The following is a 19,338-nucleotide window of genomic DNA, read 5'->3' as shown; positions in this document are numbered from 1 at the left end:
AAGGAAATGTTGAAGAAGACCAAAATTAGTTCCACTACAGCATAGAAATTCGTAGGAGAAATCCATGCTTGGCTCTTGCACTCCCAGGCATTTATCTAGCCTTCTCCCAAAAGCAAATGGACACCTTAATGGAAAGGGATATATTTAGAATGACTGGTAATTTTGCGACTTAAGACCCACTGGAGGGTCTGTTCTCTTATCTTTGTTCCTTTAATGTGACTTCATCAGTGCTGGTTACTGCGGAGGGCTTAGGTTTAGATGAGCCCCAAAGGAAAGCAATGGGTGGGTTACAAACTCTACCTCTGAATGGCGAGGACTCCACTGAGCCTCTCCACCCCTTTTCAGGCCCACAGTGGTTCTTCCAGCTTTGCTTTTGTTTTTGCCTAGAACAGTGGTTCTCAACCTTCTGGCCCTTTAAATACAGTTCCTCATGTTGTGACCCAACCATAAAATTATTTGCATTGCTACTTCATAACTGTAATGTTGCTACTGTTATGAATCGTAATGTAAATATCTGATATGCAGGATGGTCTTAGGCGACCCCTATGAAAGGGTCGTTCAACCGCCAAAGGGGTCGCGACCCACAGATTGAGAACCACTTGCCTAGAAGCTCTTCTGACCCCAGCCTTTGTGCAGAAAAATGCTATCTTCCTAGTCCCCTCACAGTGTTTGCTGCTCATGCATTTCTTGTCTAAAGAAAAGTACACGAGCCCTTTCTGTGTGAAAAGTTTTAATGAAAATAACTCTGTATCAGTAGAGTGCACCAAATGGAAACAACAAAAATAATAACAGGTTTTAGAATCTTACCAAGTGCATATAGTCTTAGATTCTTTTTGTTTGTTTGGTTAATCTTACCTGAGGATATTCTTCCATTGATTTTTAGAGAGAGTGGAAGAGAGAGGGAAAGACAAAGAGAAACAACGATGTGCATTGACTGATTGCCTCCTACACTTACCCGGACCAGGGTCAGGAACAGGGAGCAGCCTGCAACCAAGGTACGTGCCCTTGACCAGAATCGAACCCAGGACCCTTTGGTCCACAGGCCAACACTCTATCCACTGAGCCAAACTGGCTAGGGCTTAGATTCTTGTCTTTAGTTTCTAAGGGGAGTTACCCTGGACTTTCTCTGCCCTTCTCAGCCCCCTTCCTTCATATTGCTCCCTCTTCCTAACACGCACGTGTGATTCTGGCAGAACAAAGGATGCCCTGTCACAAGTAGGCAAGTGGTCTTCACAAGGGCCTCCAGGCTGGGGAAAAAGAGCAAAAGATGCTGTGCCACCTGGAGTAAGGGTATTCCTTTCTGAGATGTACTCTATGTCTGTACACTTCAGAGCACTTTTATTAATAGTTTATAGATGAGTGAATTGCTACCCTATTTTTTTTGCCCGTGAAATAGTTTTTGATCAAAATAACGGAGGCACTGGTCATCTTTATAATGTACTGGCCTCAGGTCCCTTCTTCGGGCCCTCTACTTCATGTCAGAGCATCGTGCAGGGCCTTCTGCCGCTCACAACTCCTCTCCCCTGCCTGATCCCTCCCCTTCCTCCTCTACTGCAAACCAGGGACTCAACCTCTTTCCTCTGCTTCTCTAGTTGGCCCTCCCCACCTCACTATCTGGGTCCTTCTCTACACAAGCGTGGCTAGGGAGCAGGACACAGTCCACAAACCCTCCCCCACAAATCTGTGTTGCCCTCAAAGTAAAACACGTGGATCTGTGACTCTGGAGCTAAGGTAACCTAGAATCAGACACACGGTTCAAAACTGCACTGCCCTTGCCCTACCAGGTTTGGCTCAGTGGATAGAGCGGTGGCCTGTGGACTGAAGAGTCCTGGGTTCGATTCTGCTCAAGGGCACATGCCCAGGTTGCGGGCTCAATCCCTAGTAGGGGGCATGCAGGAGACAGCTGATCAATGATTATCTTTCATCATTGACGTTTCTCTCTCTCTTCCTCTCCCTCTCTACAATCAATAAAAATATATTTAAGAAAAAAATGGCACTGCCCTTTACAGGCTCTGGGAACCTTTAGAAACTTAACTTCTCTGAGCTTCAGTTTTCTAGACGACATTTCTAGGCCCAAGCCAGGACCTGAGTGTTTTGAAACTCAGCCATGAGCCTCTGTCAAATGTGCAAGCCATAAATAATTCATGTGGTAATTCCAAACAGTAGAACTGGTTGGAGGCAATGAGCCCTTGAACACTGCAGGGGATGGATTTATAAGGCTTGGGGCAGGCACAACACCCCGGGCGTCACTGTTCCTAGGAACTTCTGGTTTATGGCAACTGCAGATGACAGCCCTGGGATTTTCAGCTTCTGAGTCTTCATTTCTCTAAATGCCAGGGAGACACAGGAGCTCATTTGCTGAAGCTCTCCGAACATAAGGAAAGGGCGTATTGGGGCATTTCCCCTCTGGGATGTGGGAACAGAGGGAGGACTACTGCATCAGCTCTCCCCTGGCTCCCTCCAGTTACCAGGCAGTCCTGGGAAGCTGGGATGCCTCATTGTGGTGTCCTGGAAACCAACATCTCTAGAAAGGATGATATAATTTATGAAGCACATCATAGCCTCTGAAATTCGAGAGGCAGGGTGCTGTTGTGTAAGCATGGAACACATAGACACAGTAGGCTGATTACCAGAGGGGAAGGGGGATGGGGGCAGCTAGAATCGAGTAAAGGCCGGGATAAGTGGTGATGGAAGGAGACTTGACTTGGGTGGTGACCAGACAATACAATATACAGATGATGTGTTATAGAACTGTAAACCTGGAACCTACATAATTGTATTAACCAATGTCACCCCAATAAATTCAATAAGTAAACATTTAAAAAAAAAAAAGAATGGAACCAGATTTAGAGTCAGAGGCCCTGGCTCCTAACCCTGTTAAGTCATCTTACTTCTTCACTTCTTACTTTATATGTGAATGGTGTGGAGAATGATAGAGCTAGGATGGGACCAGATGAAGCAGTGCATGTGAGTGTCCAGAGTAAAGTGCAAAGTTCTCTGTGAATGCCTCACTGAGGTGTGGATGGATGTTCTGTGACTGCAAGCTGGCGGGGCTGAGCTCTGTTACCAAGCACGAGCTGGTAATGGCAACTGAAACCATCAGTCATTATGACCAAACATCTATATTCCTATCAGTTGCCACAGGAAATAAAGTCCAGTGTTTTACAGCCCCTGAGCAAATAACCCATGATGATATTTATCAGCTAAGTGATTACAAATTAATCACTTGTCTTTGTTCCTGTTCTTGTAGAATAAGCTTAGATCTGAAACATGGTTTCAGGCTGTTAACGAGAATCTGAAGACCCACATCTATGGGGAATCAGAGGCCCCACCTCAAGCAGATGCTGCATTTGCCACTAAGGTTCACGCTGCCTCTGTATATTAATCTCTTTGAGATTTTTGTGCCTGAATAGCAGCAGCTGCTTCCCACAGTGGAAACATTTTGGAACATCTGTATTTGAATACTAAAACGCACACAAACAGTTATGCTAACAAACTCTCTGGTTGGAATAAGACAATACTTTTCTCTTTACAAGATATAAATGACCCATATTCTTGCCAAAGCATGATTCCCAGCTGTAGCCTTAGCACACAGGAGCCATCGCCCCTTGCTCTGTGACCCGGAGATCTGCAGAAGAACTACATCTGACAAGTCAGTTTCATGGGACATGGAGCTAAAGAAAAAACAATTGCCTTTAAGGGATTTTAGTTTGAGGCATAAAATAGAAGCATTTAAACTACCCAAACTACAACCACATTGATGACACTACCATTAAACATTATTTTGAAGACTGAAACATGTTTTCCTTTACATCTAGCATGATTCCCCCTTATTGTATTTCATAAGAGTTATATTTTGTGGAAGAATTAAATGTACATACAGGGAATGTTTAATATAACTGCTGATTGACTAATTGTATGTAGTTTTATAAAGGAGGAAATGAACCTGCAGTTACTACCAGAAACATGGTATTTCTTCTTTACTGTCCAAATCCACATGCACCTTGTATTCCCTGCCAGTTCAGTACCCAAAACTTCAAGGTCCCAGGTTAATTACCTATAACTCAAGAGACAGAAAGATATAGAATAATAGGGACAGACTCTGGAATCAGACATGCATGGATTCAAATGACAAACCATGTGATATTGCACAAGTTTTGCAACATCTCTGAGCCTCAGTTTCCTTATCTGTAAAATGGGAATATTAAGACCTCACAGAGCCTTGATGAGTACTAAATAAAACAGTATTTATAAACAACCTGCCAGGTTCAGTACTTGGTACACAGTGCATGCTTCACCACATTCTCTCTTCTCTTTGTTAAACACTGCTCTATCAGAACAGAAATTAAAGTGAGAATCACAGCATTGGACAGAGCCCTGGCTGACCCATAATGAACATATAGTGGGCACAAGAAATAAACCTTTGTTGTTTTAAGCCACTGAGATTTGGAGATTTACTGTTATTGCAGCATAATCTGGCCTAGCCTGACCAATATAATACTGAGCATAAATTAATAATTTTCATGCTCCAATCATCATAGTAATAGTTAACACTAGTCAGTCATTCAAATATATTAATTAACATGTTTCTGGGTGATTAAATTTTAGGTATTTACCAATTACCATAAGTTTCTGGATGATAACATTTTAGGCATTTTAATAAAAAACTAAATTTGAGCAGAATTAAGTACTAAAATCAGGAACTTAGATAATCTTTAAGTACCTGTATTAACTCAGATACAAGAGTCTAACTGGTAGTAATGTACCCAAATTCCAGGCCTATTTAGGGGGAATCAACAGCCACCCAAATATTAACTTGCAGAAACATAAAATTAAATCATTCCCTGGAGGGTCTATATACTTCCTACAGTCTTAAATGACATACACTCCCTATTCAATGTGTATACTAGAGCCTGAAAATCTACTCTAATAAGCACTGAGGTGATAAGGTAATTCTGTAAGAAGTTAAACAATGATCTTGAGTTGCTTACTCAACAGTCACATACACACACAAATAAAAATAAATTTAAAAAATAGTCACACAAAACCAAATAGACAAAAATAAAAATATTTATAATCTATATTTTTGAGGACACTGTCCACGATATTACCCGATGTCATCTTTAAAAGGACAAATGGAAAAATTTATTTCAGATTTCAATGCTTCTACCAAGCAACTGCTATAGTTTATCTTAAGAAAAATGTGAATCTTATAAATGGTCAAATTTATCTTTTTAATTGGGTCACCAGGAAGCTTATGGTTTGACTCAGAACCTCCCTTTAACAGCCAGATATAATCCCATAATATGTGCAAATTCTGCCCTGGCTTCAGCGTGTGATATGAACTTAATCCTCTCATTACTCTGATTTCTTCCCTTTCACGCTTTATTTCCTGCTCCCACAAAATCTTCTTGGATTAAAATAGAGAAAAATCAACAAAACACAAACAAAATATAGTAAATATTAAGGTTCTTGGCAGAGAAAGCTTCCCGAAATTGGATCTCTAAGAATTGTGAACTCACAGCCACAGACTGAAGATGAGACTTAAATACCACACAAACAGGGAACATTTTAATTACAGGGTCTTTAGTAGTCTTAAATCATTTTCATGCTGTATATACTTAATAACTGGGTTTATTACAATCAATCTAACCAGTTTGTTCCATTACATAAACCTAGGGTTGAAGGACTATTCTGCAGTTGTTATTGAAAAGGTAAGAGAATATTTGTGTACACCTGAATTATTTCTACCGTTATACTATGCCATAGTTGGAACAGTTGGTTTGAATCTATTACTATGAGCTTAGAGAGTGGTTAGTGATAGTCATAGCTTTTCCATGGTAACCTGTCAGCCTTTTCTAATTCTATGGGGCCGGAGGAGTTTTCATAATTATTTTTATCTAAATTATATTAGGGTTGGAAGAATAACACACTGTCAGAGAGATCTGTTAGCAATACCTTAGAGTTGCTATCACAGGTGATAAATTATTTATAATGCCCAGCATTAATACAGCAATGTTTTCCAACCAAGAATTTGTAAATGTCGTTTGCAGATGCAAATTAACAGATTAATAAGGAAACAAGCTTTCTTGTATGAGAACCTGGGATGACAGATTAGCTATTAAGAGCAATTTATAGGTCATAAGATATGAAAGTTGGCAAGAAACACTACCTCTCCTGGCTCTATAAATAGTAAAACTGCATTTAGTTTCCCAGAGGTATCCTGTTAGACATTTTAATTATACCATAAAAACTGCCAGGATTTACAATGATTTCATTTTTTTAAAAATTTGATGCTCCATGTAAACTTGATGCAATACAACAGGCATCTGTGCTATGTGCTGCAGCTGCCAAGTTGCAGCCAATGGAAGAGTGTGTGCTCCCTCCTCATGAACGACGGTGAATGGTGAGGTTGATGCTGAATGTCAGAGGACAGAAACGTTACTCCCTAACATTTCCTCCAGGTTACTTAAGGATTCTCCTCCCTCCTTTACATCCTAACACTGCAGCCACATGCTATCTATTGAGGAAGATTTTTTACAAAGAACTTCATTCTACAAAGCTCTTTGGCCAAGAAGTGATGACCAAGTAAAAATCCTAGAGTCTTGGTAGTCCTATCAGAGTCAAGTTGAGTTTGACTGGGGATAAATTCTCTCACTCACTTGAAATAATCAGTTAAGATTATTTTTGGAAATTTATTTCCCACTCTCAGTTTCACCTACATCTTCAGTTTTATTTGGGAGAGTGATAGGCAGTAACCTAGTCTCAAATGAGTTTTTTGGCCCTGGCTGGGTTTCTCAGCTGGTTAGAGTGTTGTCCTATATGCCAGTGATGGCTAACCTTTTGAGCTCGGCGTGTCAGCATTTTGAAAAACCCTAACTTAATTCTGGTGCCGTGTCACATATAGAAATTTTTTGATCTTTGCAACCATAGTAAAACAAAGACTTATATTTTTGACATTTATTTTACATATTTAAATGCTATTTAACAAAGAAAAATCAACCAAAAAAATGAGTTCATGTGTCACCTCTGACACGCGTGTCATAGGTTCGCCTTCACTGCTATATGCCAAGGTTGCAGGTTCAATCTCCCATTAGGGCACATACAAGAAGCAACCAATGAAAATATAAGCAAAATAACAAATGAGTCTCTCTCTCAATCTCTCTCTCTCTCTCTCTCTCTCTCTCTTGGCAATCAATAAATAAAAATTTGTAATGAGTTTTTTATGACACAAAGCACTCGGGTTTCTTATGCAATCATTTGACCTGGGTTAGGAGACATTCTACCATAATGCTGTTTTAGTCCAATCAAAACTGTTCCATTCCACACTTGCCAGCCAACCTGAATTTTAGTGAGCTATAAAACACTGTTCTGTAGGGGGCTGGAATGTAGTCAATCACCCTTTGAAGATATTACTTACATTAATCATGAAATCTGGCATTGGCTGGGAGGGTATGAGGGAGAAAGTTGGAGAGGGAAAGGGATGGAAAACACATACGTGTGCAAGAGCATATACAAGAGGCAGAGGAGACATTTCGCAGAAGGAAAGAAGCTCCAGAGAAGGGGCTTATTTGCGGGGCCAGCAGATGACAATTTAAAAAAGAAATCTTTAAACTGGATGGAAAGGAGTCCTCAAGGAACCTGGAAAGATGTTATAAAATTAAGAAACAACTGGAACTTCTGCAACTATCCATGAAGGAATATCATTACAGGTCCTAATGCAGGCTGAGACCTTCTGAAATCCATGGCTTCTGACTGCTCAGGAATAAACTGCCCACAATCTCAGCTCTCTGCAAATTCTGGCAAACTCAACCTCTATTCCTGTTGGGTAATTCTAAACTTGGGTTTCAGAACAAGAGACAGAGAATTTTAGAGCTGGAAGAGGCTCTATAGATCACTGAATCCACTGGTTTTCAAACTTTGTTTAAACCAAAATACAAATACACATGATTTGTGTAATAAAAGTGTAGTCGTTTAGGTTTACTTAGACTAGGGTGCACTTTTCTCCCCAAGTACCTTAAGAGAATCTATGGCACCTGCGGGACTCTTTAGAGCAGAGTTTGAAAACCACTTAATAATGTAACTCCTCAATGTCTTTAGATGTAGAAACTGAGGCCAAGAGATGTCAAGTACCTTGGCTGAAGGTCAACCTGCTAATGACCAGCAGAGGCAGGACTAGAGCCCAGGTCTTTGGGCTCCCAGCTGGTATTCTCTTCACTCTGCTTTGCCAGCATTCCATCACATCTCACAGTCACCTCAAGCTCAAGCCCTCATTGCCTTGCCCAAGTCTCCCTTACTCTTGTGACTTCCGTGATTAATATAAGAAATAAATGTTATCACTATTTCTTCTAACAACCAGTCAAAAGCTCAGGATTGCCCTGACCAGTTTGGCTCAGTGGATAGAGCGTCGGCCTGCGGACTGAAGGGTCCCGGGTTCGATTCCAGTCAAGGGCATGTACCTTGGTTGCGGGCACATCCCCAGTAGGGGGTGTGCAGGAGGCAGCTGATCGATGTTTCTCTCTCATCGATGTTTCTAACTCTCTATCTCTCTCCTTTCCTCTCTGTAAAAAAATCAATAAAATATATATTTTTTTTAAAAAAAGCTCAGGGTTATCATTGACTTTTCCCTGTCTTTTGGCTCTCATATTCAGCAGGCACCCAAGGCCAGTTTTATTAGACTCCTGAAATTATAATCACACTATTTTTTATTTAATAATCTCTAATTTAATGTCAATTATTTATATACTAGATCCACTTAGAATTTATTTCTGATGGTTTTATTTTAAATAATAAATACCACCTTTTAAGTTATGTGACAATGTTTATGGATGAGGTTTGTAATATATTTTAAATACACACTGCTCTTCTCTCTAAAATCCAAGCCAGTGTTCAGCGACAAATTCAATGCAAACTTCAATCAAATGTTAGTAACTTTTCTAACAGCTACTGATTTTGCTTCCTGAATAATAATAGATTTGGCAATTCTAGAGTAATGCAGTGATCAGACAGTGATTAAATCCTGTCTCTGCTGGCTATGTCCCCTTAAGGAAGGTACTGACTCTGACTCTCTCTGTCCTTGTTTCCTTATCTATAAAGTGAGGGTAATGATATCTATCTTATAGGATGTTATGAGCATACACTTAAAGAGCTTAGAATAGTGCATGGCACATAAGTATTCAATTACTGCTAGCTGTTATTATAGATGCTAAATACCAATAAAACTGAGTAAATTAAGTAATTTTAAAGTCACATATTTATATTCATTTACTCTATTTTGTAAGTTTATTTAAAATTTAAATGCATTAAATTAGTGCCTTCCTTCCCTTCTCATTATATTAATTAAAAAACCTGAAAATGTCATTTCCCGTGTGTGGCATTTGTCACTGCTCCTTTGGCACAGAAATTATTTGGGTATGCAAGCACACAGACATTTCTTTTTGGGAATACCCAAACAAAGAAGACATTATACCAAGATATAAAAAAGAAACACAACATGTTCACTGAAGACAAACTAAATTTTTAATTAAGTTTCTAAATTTTTAAAAAATATTAGCTTACGCCCTAACTGGTTTGGCTCAGTGGATAGAGCGTCAGCCTGTGGACTCAAGGGTCCCGGGTTCGATTCCAGTCAAGGGCATGTACTTTGGTTGCGGGCACATTCCCAGTAGGGAGTGCGCAGGAGGCAGCTGATCGATGTTTCTCTCTCATCGATGTTTCTAACTCTCTATCCCTCTCCTTTCCTCTCTGTAAAAAATCAATAAAATATATTAAAAAATATATATTAGCTTACTATAAAAATAGCCAGCCCGTTAAATATAGGTTACACTAATAAATAAAATTTCTAATTACAAGTGTGATCAAACTTTTCATTCTGTTAGCTTTTAAATTGATTTTTCAGTGGTGTGCTTGTTTTGGATGAAAGTAAATACAAGAAAATATACTAAAGTTTCACTGAGTATGTTCTAAAGCAAAAAGAGATGATTCATATATTTTCTATTTGACGCAATAAGAAAAGATACAGGATATGGATGCAGGAAAGAAGAGCATGAGATAGGTCATACTAAGGGTTTCTTGAAGCCAAGAAGTATCTTATTTATCTCTGTAACTTTAGAGTCTAGCATAATGCTTGGCACATAGTAGGTGCTCAGCAAACACTTGAAGAACTGAACTGGTATTCATGGGACTTTCAATCTGCACAGGATATAAAGGAAGAAAACTCCATCCCTCCAACATAAGAATGCCAGAAGGACTGTGTGGTACCAATACCTCCCAACCTCTAGTTCTCTTTAAGCAAAATTCTGGTGCATTAAAATTTTCCTACACCTGCAGGAATGTAGGACATATACACATAGTGCTTCTCAATTGTCACCTTGCTGTCTGTCTGCATTGAACTCATGGTCCCTCACATCTGTCTTGTTCTTCTTTCTGCTCCTCCTCATCCAATCAGTCACATTCTTGCTAAGTCTTATGAAATATCCTCCCTTTTACCTTTGCATTGTTCACATGAGACATGAAATGATTAAAGAGGTGCCACTACTATCTTTGTTATAATACTATTTTTCCTGAGTATAATTACAATGGTAACCCAAATTAGGCTCTAGAAAAACTAATATAGATTCTTTCTGACACCATTAAAATCTTCATTAGAAAATATATATATATATATCTTAATAATAAGTACATACTATTCATTGAGAGCCAGACATACCGTATTTATTAAATCAAAGTTGCCATGAATTTAAGAAGCACTTTACAATATGTGCCACAAAGAGATACAAATGTTGCAATTAAACAATGAGAGTATGCTTACTTATTGATTATAAGACCAATTTTATTTTAGAGCCAATAAAATGTGGGAGGGAAAATGAGCATCATAGAATCAATGAATTAAGTTATATCAGGTGCTTTACTTACATTATCCCAAATCCCCATCAGGACCTCTGAGGTAGGAATTTTAATCTTCACTTTGCAGATGAGGAAACAGACAAAATTAAGCAACTGGTACAAAGTCAAATAATTATTACTAAAGGGAAAGATTAGGATTGAAATCTGGGCCTACCTAACTGCAAATCAGAGTATTTCCACCATACTGTATTACCTCCTCTGGAAATCCCCGACAGAAAGTGAAGAAGAAGGCCAAGGGCACTGGCTCTGAAAAGGACTGGTTATTATTACTGTTTACAATTAGGTGCTTAGAATAGCTTAGCAGGCAGGTGTTTCTAATTTGCAATATTTTTTTAATAGCTATTGTCAAACTGTATCAAAAACTGAATACAAACTCAGAATGTTATTAAGACTGAGGAAGAAAAAACCTACAACAATTCTACTTCACTGTTATTTTTTGAGCACCTTACAATTTTTTACTGTTCATCCCCACCCCGGACATCAAACTACCTTTGGAATTCTCCAAGTTAGCCAACGTACAAATGAGGCTAAAAAGAAATGTATTTTATTTTATCAATATTATCCTCAGGATTATATATAAATTCTGAGATATGAAATGAAAAGTTTAGGGACTATGCCAAGTCTAGGACTGGTTAATGTGTCTGGCATGTCTAAAAAATCCCAGGAAGCTGCTCCCAAATGTCTATCATTACAGACATTCAGAAGATGGGTTATGATTCAGGTTTACGATTATTCCATTTAGGGATAGAGATAGTTTTCAACAGTGGTATTGGGCTGTGAGCTCAGGCAGGACCATTTAAAAGTGCTTTAGGAATGTATGTGTCCTGGGAGCTCAACAGGAAGAAAGAATTAGCCCAGCTCCTAGAAAGGCAGGGTCCATGTCCAGAAGGTTCCATTCAAAGCATTATGGTATTACATAGAGACTGCTGGAAATCATGTCGTTTTTTAGAAACCTCAGAAGCCTTTTTCTGAAAAAAATCTGGGATTAGGAGCGGATTGGTTTACTTTGCTTCTAGTAAACGGTGAAAGGGAGGTGATGATTCTGTCACTGTTCAAGTGAAAAAGCAGTGAGAGGGCGAAGGTGAAGTGATGAGTGATGATACTTCTGATGATGCCCCTTCCAGATAGGGGTGGGATACAGCCTTTTCCAGCTCTGGCTTCTTCCCAACGAAGTAGCAGCACATTTCCCCATAATAAAGCACATGTCGTATCATATCTGATTACCCCGAAAGCTTCTTTTACCTAATTTTATAGTTCAGACGAGGAGCGAGGGAGGAAATGAAGGAGGAAACAGGAAGATAAAGTTTTGCCTCCCAGGTTCTAAGATTACTCTACTGGTAGTGAGTTCACTCTGTACTTGCTTGTGTGCCTGGAATCTAAGAAAAATAGGTATAAATCTTGAACAGAGGGAGTTATTAAGTGAGGGTGAGGGTTAAGAGGTTTTCCATAATTGTGAGTGTGACTACTTTAATTGGAAAGAAACACAGAAACTTAATTTACATCCAATGACTTGTCGAAGAGACAGAACTCTGATTTTTAAAATCTAATTTCTGTATAAGAACATGAAACTTGCTGAACCAGTGACAGCAGGCAGCGGCCTCTGTCCACGACCTCACTCGGCTCCAGTCAGGGGTCTGCCAGGCTCTTACAGCAGAATCCAGATGTGCCCACGTGAGTTACATGTCCCCTGGGATGCTTCTCCCAACATCTTCTCTCTAACAAGATAGATGGTGGTCCTCACCCTTCTCCTGGGTGCCATCAGAGGTGAAACCAGAGTAGTGCATTAAACATGTGTTGGGTACTTGAGAGCAACGTGGTGATTAAGTCAGCTGGGGACTTCAAGGATGTGCTTCAGGGGTTAGTAATAAGAGTCCGGGAGATGTATTCATCATTGGATACTTAATAAAATCCTCTGCAAAACAATGCCTACTGGGAATTCTAAGCAACTGGAGCATACTGTGAACATCAGCTGCATTCGAAGGAGACAGGCCTCGCCACGATGGTAGAATCTAGAGTGGCATTGCAGGCACTTGCTTCCAGAAACATCAAGAAAATAAATGTTTTGCAGAGCTAACAAAGAATAGCTAACATGTATTTATTCACTTGTTCACTCCACAAACACTGAAGTGCCTGCTATGTCCTAGGCCCTGGGAATATAACGGTAAATGAGACAAAGCATCTGCTGCAGCCACTCACAGCTTAGGGGACAGAATGGAACAAAGTAAGTGCCGCAGACCTCTGGGTGACTGGGACAAGTCGAAACACCCAAGGTTCTCAGCTTCTGTCAGAAACCGTGAAAGGAATTTTTTTAAGCAATAAGCCCATAGAAACAAAAAGATTGAGAAAGATACCAGCAGATGAGAGAGAGCCACAAAACTTTCGAAGATGGAAAGCAGATGGATGAATGGTAACTGATTTAGTAGGACAGGGAAAACGGAAACCAAACTGCCTGCGAGGAGGGGTGCCAAGGCCAGCTGCAGAACGCTGGAAAGGAGCAGGGATTGAGGCACTAAGGCTTCTGAAGTTCAGGGAACGAGGTGCAGGGCTGAAGCAGAGGACGGGATATAAACTTATATAAGAAGCAATTAGAGCCTAGATCTGCCCCCTCAGTCTGGCAAAAGATGGAAGCCTGCTTTCTGCAGATGTTTAGAGATGAAGATAGAAATGAAATGCTACACTATAAACGGGCTCAGTGAAAATCTGCATTTTGAATGGTGAGATTCTCCTCACCAAGCACCCCTCTCCACATTACTAGCCTCTGCTCTCATCAGTGTCTGATACGCTGCAGCTACATATGGCAGCAGACTGGAAGCTTCTGTAAAAATTGGTCCAAAGAAAAGATGTGCATAAACTAGCATGAAGTGATTCCCCAAATAAAAAAGTAAATAAGACCTCAGTGTATTTCAAGCTACACTGAAGTCTATCTGTGCCCAAGACCCACCCAACCATACAGAGGCTCTAATCCAGTGGTTCTCAACCTGTGGGTCGCGACTCTTTGGCGGTCGAACAACCCCTTTCACAGGGGTCGCCTAAGACCATCCTGCATATCAGATATTTACATTACGATTCATAACAGTAGCAACATTACAGTTATGAAGTAGCAACGAAAATAATTTTATGGTTGGGTCACAACATGAGGACCTGTATTTAAAGGGCCAGAAGGTTGAGAACCACTGACCTAATCCATTTTTAGTGCCTCGTTCCTAATATGAGCAGTCAGCCAACGATGAGCAGACATTTGCTGAAACCTCTAACTTGAAAGACAGTGACCAAAATAAACAACAAAAAAGGAATTCAAGAGGGAACAGATACAATGAAGGATGGAGAAAAAAACTTTCAAAAAAAGATAATCTTCAGGGACATAAAATATCATACTGCAGCCATGAACCTTCTGTGTGCCACACAAAAGGGGCATTTAGAAAATGAGAGAAATCTTCAAAATGTGTAATGACAGCAAAAAAAAATAGCACATGTAGAACAAATTGAAGAATATTACTTTATAGGAAGTAGGATTATTTAAAAAAAGAGGAAAAACAACACATAATATAATTAGAGGATCAATCCAAGAAGCTTAACATCTGACTAACAAACGTTATAGTTGTAGAGAAGAAAATAGAAAGGAATAAATTATCAAAAAAATTTTTTAAATAAAATTTCTCAGGAATTAAACACATGAGAGTCTACCAGTGGTTCTCAACCTTCCTAATGCTGCGACCCTTTAATACAGTTCCTCATGTTGTGGTGACCCCCAACCATAAAATTATTTTCGTTGCTACTTCATAACTGTAATTTTGCTACTGTTATGAAACGTAATGTCAATATCGGATATGCAGGATGTATTTTCAGGGGTCGCGACCCACAGGTTGAGAACCACTGGCTAGACAATGAAGAAGAAGAAAAAGATCCACTCTGAAATTTCAAGAAAACAGGTATACAAAAAAGGGAGAAATATTCTAGAGAGAAAAATCTGCTAATATATAAGTAATTAGGAATCAGAGTAGCATTTGACTTCTAAATAGCATTGAAAGCTGTAAGACAATGGGTCCAATATTGTCAAATATTCTGGGAGAACAGCATTGCAGTCTAGAACTCCATTTCTAGCCAAACTGTCTATCAAGATTAAAGGTAGAACTAAAGAATTTTGAGATATGCAAAGTTTTTTCTCAGGGAACTAATCAGGGTGTGCTCCAGCAACACTTAGGTGTAAACCAATTAAGAAGATACAATGCAGGAAACAGAAGCTACAAGACAGGAAGAGGTAAAGGGATTCTCAGGATCACAGGGGAGGGAAGCGTCAGAATGGCAGCTGTGCAGGGTCCTATAGAGCAACTAGTCAAGTTTGGAGCAGGACACAAAGACTTGCAAGAAGGATTTCTCTAGGGGTGGGGTGAGGGTATAGAAGGTATAGATTACTTGGTATGTTTGGCATTCTAGGAGTTTTACAGTTCAGTTATCTATAGTAAAGTCTTATGTTAGTGACTGGCATATAGAAAAGCAAGCAAAACCACAGCATTAAGAACTAAAGTGATAATTCCAGTTTTGCAATACAGAAAGATCACTGGGGCAGTGTAAAGGATGACCTGTGGCAGGGGCATATAGGAGATAGGTTAGGAGCTGAGTGACAAAGTTTATTGATGATAACCATTCTGACCATTGTAAGGTGATACTTCATTGTGGTTTTAATTTGCATTTTTATGACAATTACTGACATTGAATATCTTTTTATATGTCTATTGGTCGTTTGTGTGTCTTTGGAGAAGTATCTATTCAAGTCCTCTACTCATTTTTTAATTGGATTGTTGTGGTTTTTTGGTGTTGAGTAGTATGAGTTCTTTTCACAGGAGTGGGGAAAAGTATGTTCATAATAATAAATAACACAATAATAAATAATACAAGAATAAACTCTGTTTCACATATTCACAACTGTAAACCTACTTTTGTCCACGCCTGTACATTTTAGATATTAACCCCTTATCAGATGTACCATTGGTGAATCTGTTCTCCCATTTAGTAGGTTGTCTTTTTGTTTCATTGATTTCCTTTGCTGTGCAAAAACTTTTTAGTTTGCTGTAGCCCCATTTGTTTATTTTTTTTGTTTGTTTCCCTTGCCTGAGGTGATAGATCATAAAAAATATTGCTAACAGAAATGTCAGAGATTTTACCACCTATGTTTTTTTTATAGGAATTTTATGGTTTGGAGTCTTACATTTAATTCTTTAATCCATTTTTACTTTATTTTTGTATATGGTGTAAGAAGGTGGTCTATTTTATTTTTCCCCCCAAGTATCTGTTCAATTTTCCCTATGCCGGACCCTATATAAGTAACAGAATTAGGAAAGTATTGTTATTCCACATTTTACAGATGAGGCATAAAGAGGTGAAATAATGTATCCATGGTCACACAGTTGAAAAGTGTGAATAGATTTAAACCCAAGTTGGCTGTGCCCACAACCTATTACCCTAACTGTAGTGTTCATTCTAATAATTACTTACTAAGGAGTACTCTGTGTCAGGCATGCCCTAAAAACATTTCACTTGTATTAACACATTTAATCTTCAGAACAACACTATGAGATAGATGCTGTTCTCATCATTGCACAGGTGAGAGGTGAAGTGACTTGCCCAAGGTTACCCAATGCCCTTAGGATTCAAGCCCAGCCATGCGAGCTCAAGAATGAGCTGAGCTCTAGTGTGCTGCCCGACGTTGCACTGGACCATATCACCTTCTCGGAAGCTGTCTTGAGTCCTCTAATCTCCTTCTTTCCCTATATCCAACGAGGAGCAAGCCCTACTGAATCTACCTCTGGGGTATGCCTAATGGAGCACATAGTGGCCAGTAAACATGTTTTATTTGGTTCACACAGTGTGTTTTTGTTTAATTAGGAAATTTCATAAAAAATCCAGGTTTTCAACTTCCATAGGAACAAAGTAAAGAAACTTTCAACACTGACCCATACTCACATAGGAAAAGCCACCCACCAGAATAGTGGCTGTCCCCGCCGGACAATGTGTGCGTGCATTTTCAAGCTCCCCCTAGAACTCTCTGCTCCCCACATCCAATCACACTTCATTAATTTGCAGCACTGCCTCCGCTCCTTTAGGCGCCTGCTTTCTGAGACTCCTGTTCTTACTTTAGACCTTTCCCATTCTGGGCCTCTTTATCTCTCACCTGCATTGCTTTAATAACCTCTTAGCAGGTCTTCTGCCCTCTACATCTTCCATTCTCTACTACTCTATTAGTTTCCCTAAAGCATAGTCTGATTATGCTATCCCTCTGCTTGAAAACCTTTGATGACTTCCCAATGCATACTAATCCAACCCCTAGGCTTGGCAAGTAATGATTTTCACAATGTAATTCCAACGTTCTTTTTAACTATTATCTCCCTCTGTACAACCCAGACCTCCTGAATATTTGTTGTTCTCTAAACATCTGCTTCATTTCCTGCTTCTAGGCCATGGTTCATATTTGTGTTAAATTTTTAATCATAAGAAACATATTTCAGTGCAAGTTCCTTTTTTCAGTTGTGTTAAAGGCTTCTTTAAAGATTCTGTTTTAAGTAAATAGAGCTGGGACACTCAGTTTAAAATATACAGTTCTTCAAAATATATATCAGAGATAAAAACGTTAAACACATAGAACACACAAAACTCAAAGAAAATATAGTTTTACACAAATTTTCAACTGCATGACCCTGTATTGCTCAAGGGGTAAGGGTATATGAACCGAGTTAGATATATCTCTAAGGCATATTGTTAAGAGCAAAAAGCAAGAGGCAGAAAAAGTAAGTATGATGCCAGCTTAAAAATAAATTGTGAGGGCAAATTCATAAAACAAAAGTCAGGAAGAGGGTTTCTCAACAGTGGCACTACTGACATTTTGGACCAAATAGTTCTTTGTTGGGAGGGGAGGCAGGGCTACCCTAAATCCTGAAGTATGTTTAGCAGCATCTGGCCTCTACCCACTATATGCCAATAACAACGGCCCTCTCCCCACCCTTAGGAAGAATACACACTAAATGGACTAAAGTGTTACTCTGGGCAGATGAAGGGGATTATTTGGGGAGGAACAAAGACTCCATTCACTTTACCTGTAATGCTCAAGACATTTACCATGAGAATCTGTGTATTTACTGCTTTTTACTTTAAAAAGTGTCAGAAATATAAACACTAGTCACATTAATTATCTTTGTCATGAAACTATGGATGACATTTGTTGTTTTTATAACTTAGCTATAAATATTGATTTAGAGAATTAAAAATAAACTGAACTTTATTTCTGAGGAAAGGGACAAAGATGAAAAAAATGCAAAATGTTAACAGTACTTGCAGATGGGAAATGAAATAAAATGTCATTTTTGTTTGCGTTTTGGTCATTGCTTTCTAACTTTCCTACAGCAGCATGTGCTAATTTACGATTCAAAATAAATTTTTATTTGCTTTTTAAAAAGCCTAGTCTTATTAAGTCAGAATTAAAAAGAACAATCCCAAAATAATAAATTAAGACCAAGTGTGCTCAGAGATAGTGTTGGTACTTGACTTCTCTTTACAAAGCAGTTCAAAATCCCAGCCACAGAGATCAGACACCAAGGCTGGGAAAGGACAGTTCAGAACAGGGGTTTGAATTGCAGGGCTGGAAAAACAACTCCTCTGAGAGCTTAAGAGCCACGGGAGGGCATTTAGGGCCCAGGAAGAGGAATAAGCAAACAGGAGTGTAATGCAGGCGTGAGCACTCCATCTCCAGATAGCAATTAAGAAGCAGTGTTAACAGCATGGCAGACAGAAGGCTGGACATAGCCGCGGAGAAAGATTACCACCTCTGCTGCTAACAGGTTCTCAGAGACTAGCTCTAACTGATTTACAACTAGAAAGTTATAGTATGTGTTGGTATATATGTAAGTAATATTTTTGCTTTAATTTTTAAAAGCACAGTTATATTTCTTAGAAAATCTCTTATCTTCTGACTTATCCATTCATGAAGGCAAAATAGTGTTCATTCAGCACCCACTATGTGCCAGGCAGTTGACATCCACTACTGGCTCACTTGCAACTCACAGCGCACTAGAGTTGGGTAATGTTATCTCACTTCAAAGGTTGGAGAACTGAGGGTCAGTAGGGTCATTAACCAAGAGCACACAGTGGGTAAAGTATGGGAGCAGCATTTGCTCACTCTCAAAATTCATTTATTTTAACAACCAAGCCAATATTTTGAGTACCTATTATCTGCCAGCTAGGTTGAGGATATAACAATGACCATGATGCACTCTAATTTCATTAAGAGTGTGAAGCTAGCTAGAGCACAGACTTCAAACAAGAAATTACAATGTTTGATGAAGACAGCATATGAGGTGAAAACAGCAAGACTTAACCTAGGGCAGGGATCATCAGAAAGGCCTCCCAGAGAAACAGATTTAAAATTAAGCCTGAACCAACACG

At 39.2% G+C, this 19,338-nt stretch overlaps 1 protein-coding gene and 1 pseudogene across 1 annotated transcript in view; one reads left to right on the top strand and one right to left on the bottom strand.

Annotated features, from left to right (window-relative positions):
- The window catches only part of TTC28 (tetratricopeptide repeat domain 28), a 372,574-nt gene that overhangs the window by 126,452 nt on the left and 226,784 nt on the right, over positions 1-19,338 (bottom strand).
- LOC106698930 overlaps positions 3,027-19,338 on the top strand; it is a 45,133-nt pseudogene continuing 28,821 nt past the window's right edge.

The sequence above is a fragment of the Myotis lucifugus genome, unplaced genomic scaffold (assembly GCF_000147115.1).
Source record: "Myotis lucifugus unplaced genomic scaffold, Myoluc2.0 scaffold_269, whole genome shotgun sequence".
Lineage (NCBI taxonomy): Eukaryota > Metazoa > Chordata > Mammalia > Chiroptera > Vespertilionidae > Myotis > Myotis lucifugus.
This window is presented reverse-complemented; position numbering and strand designations above follow the sequence as displayed.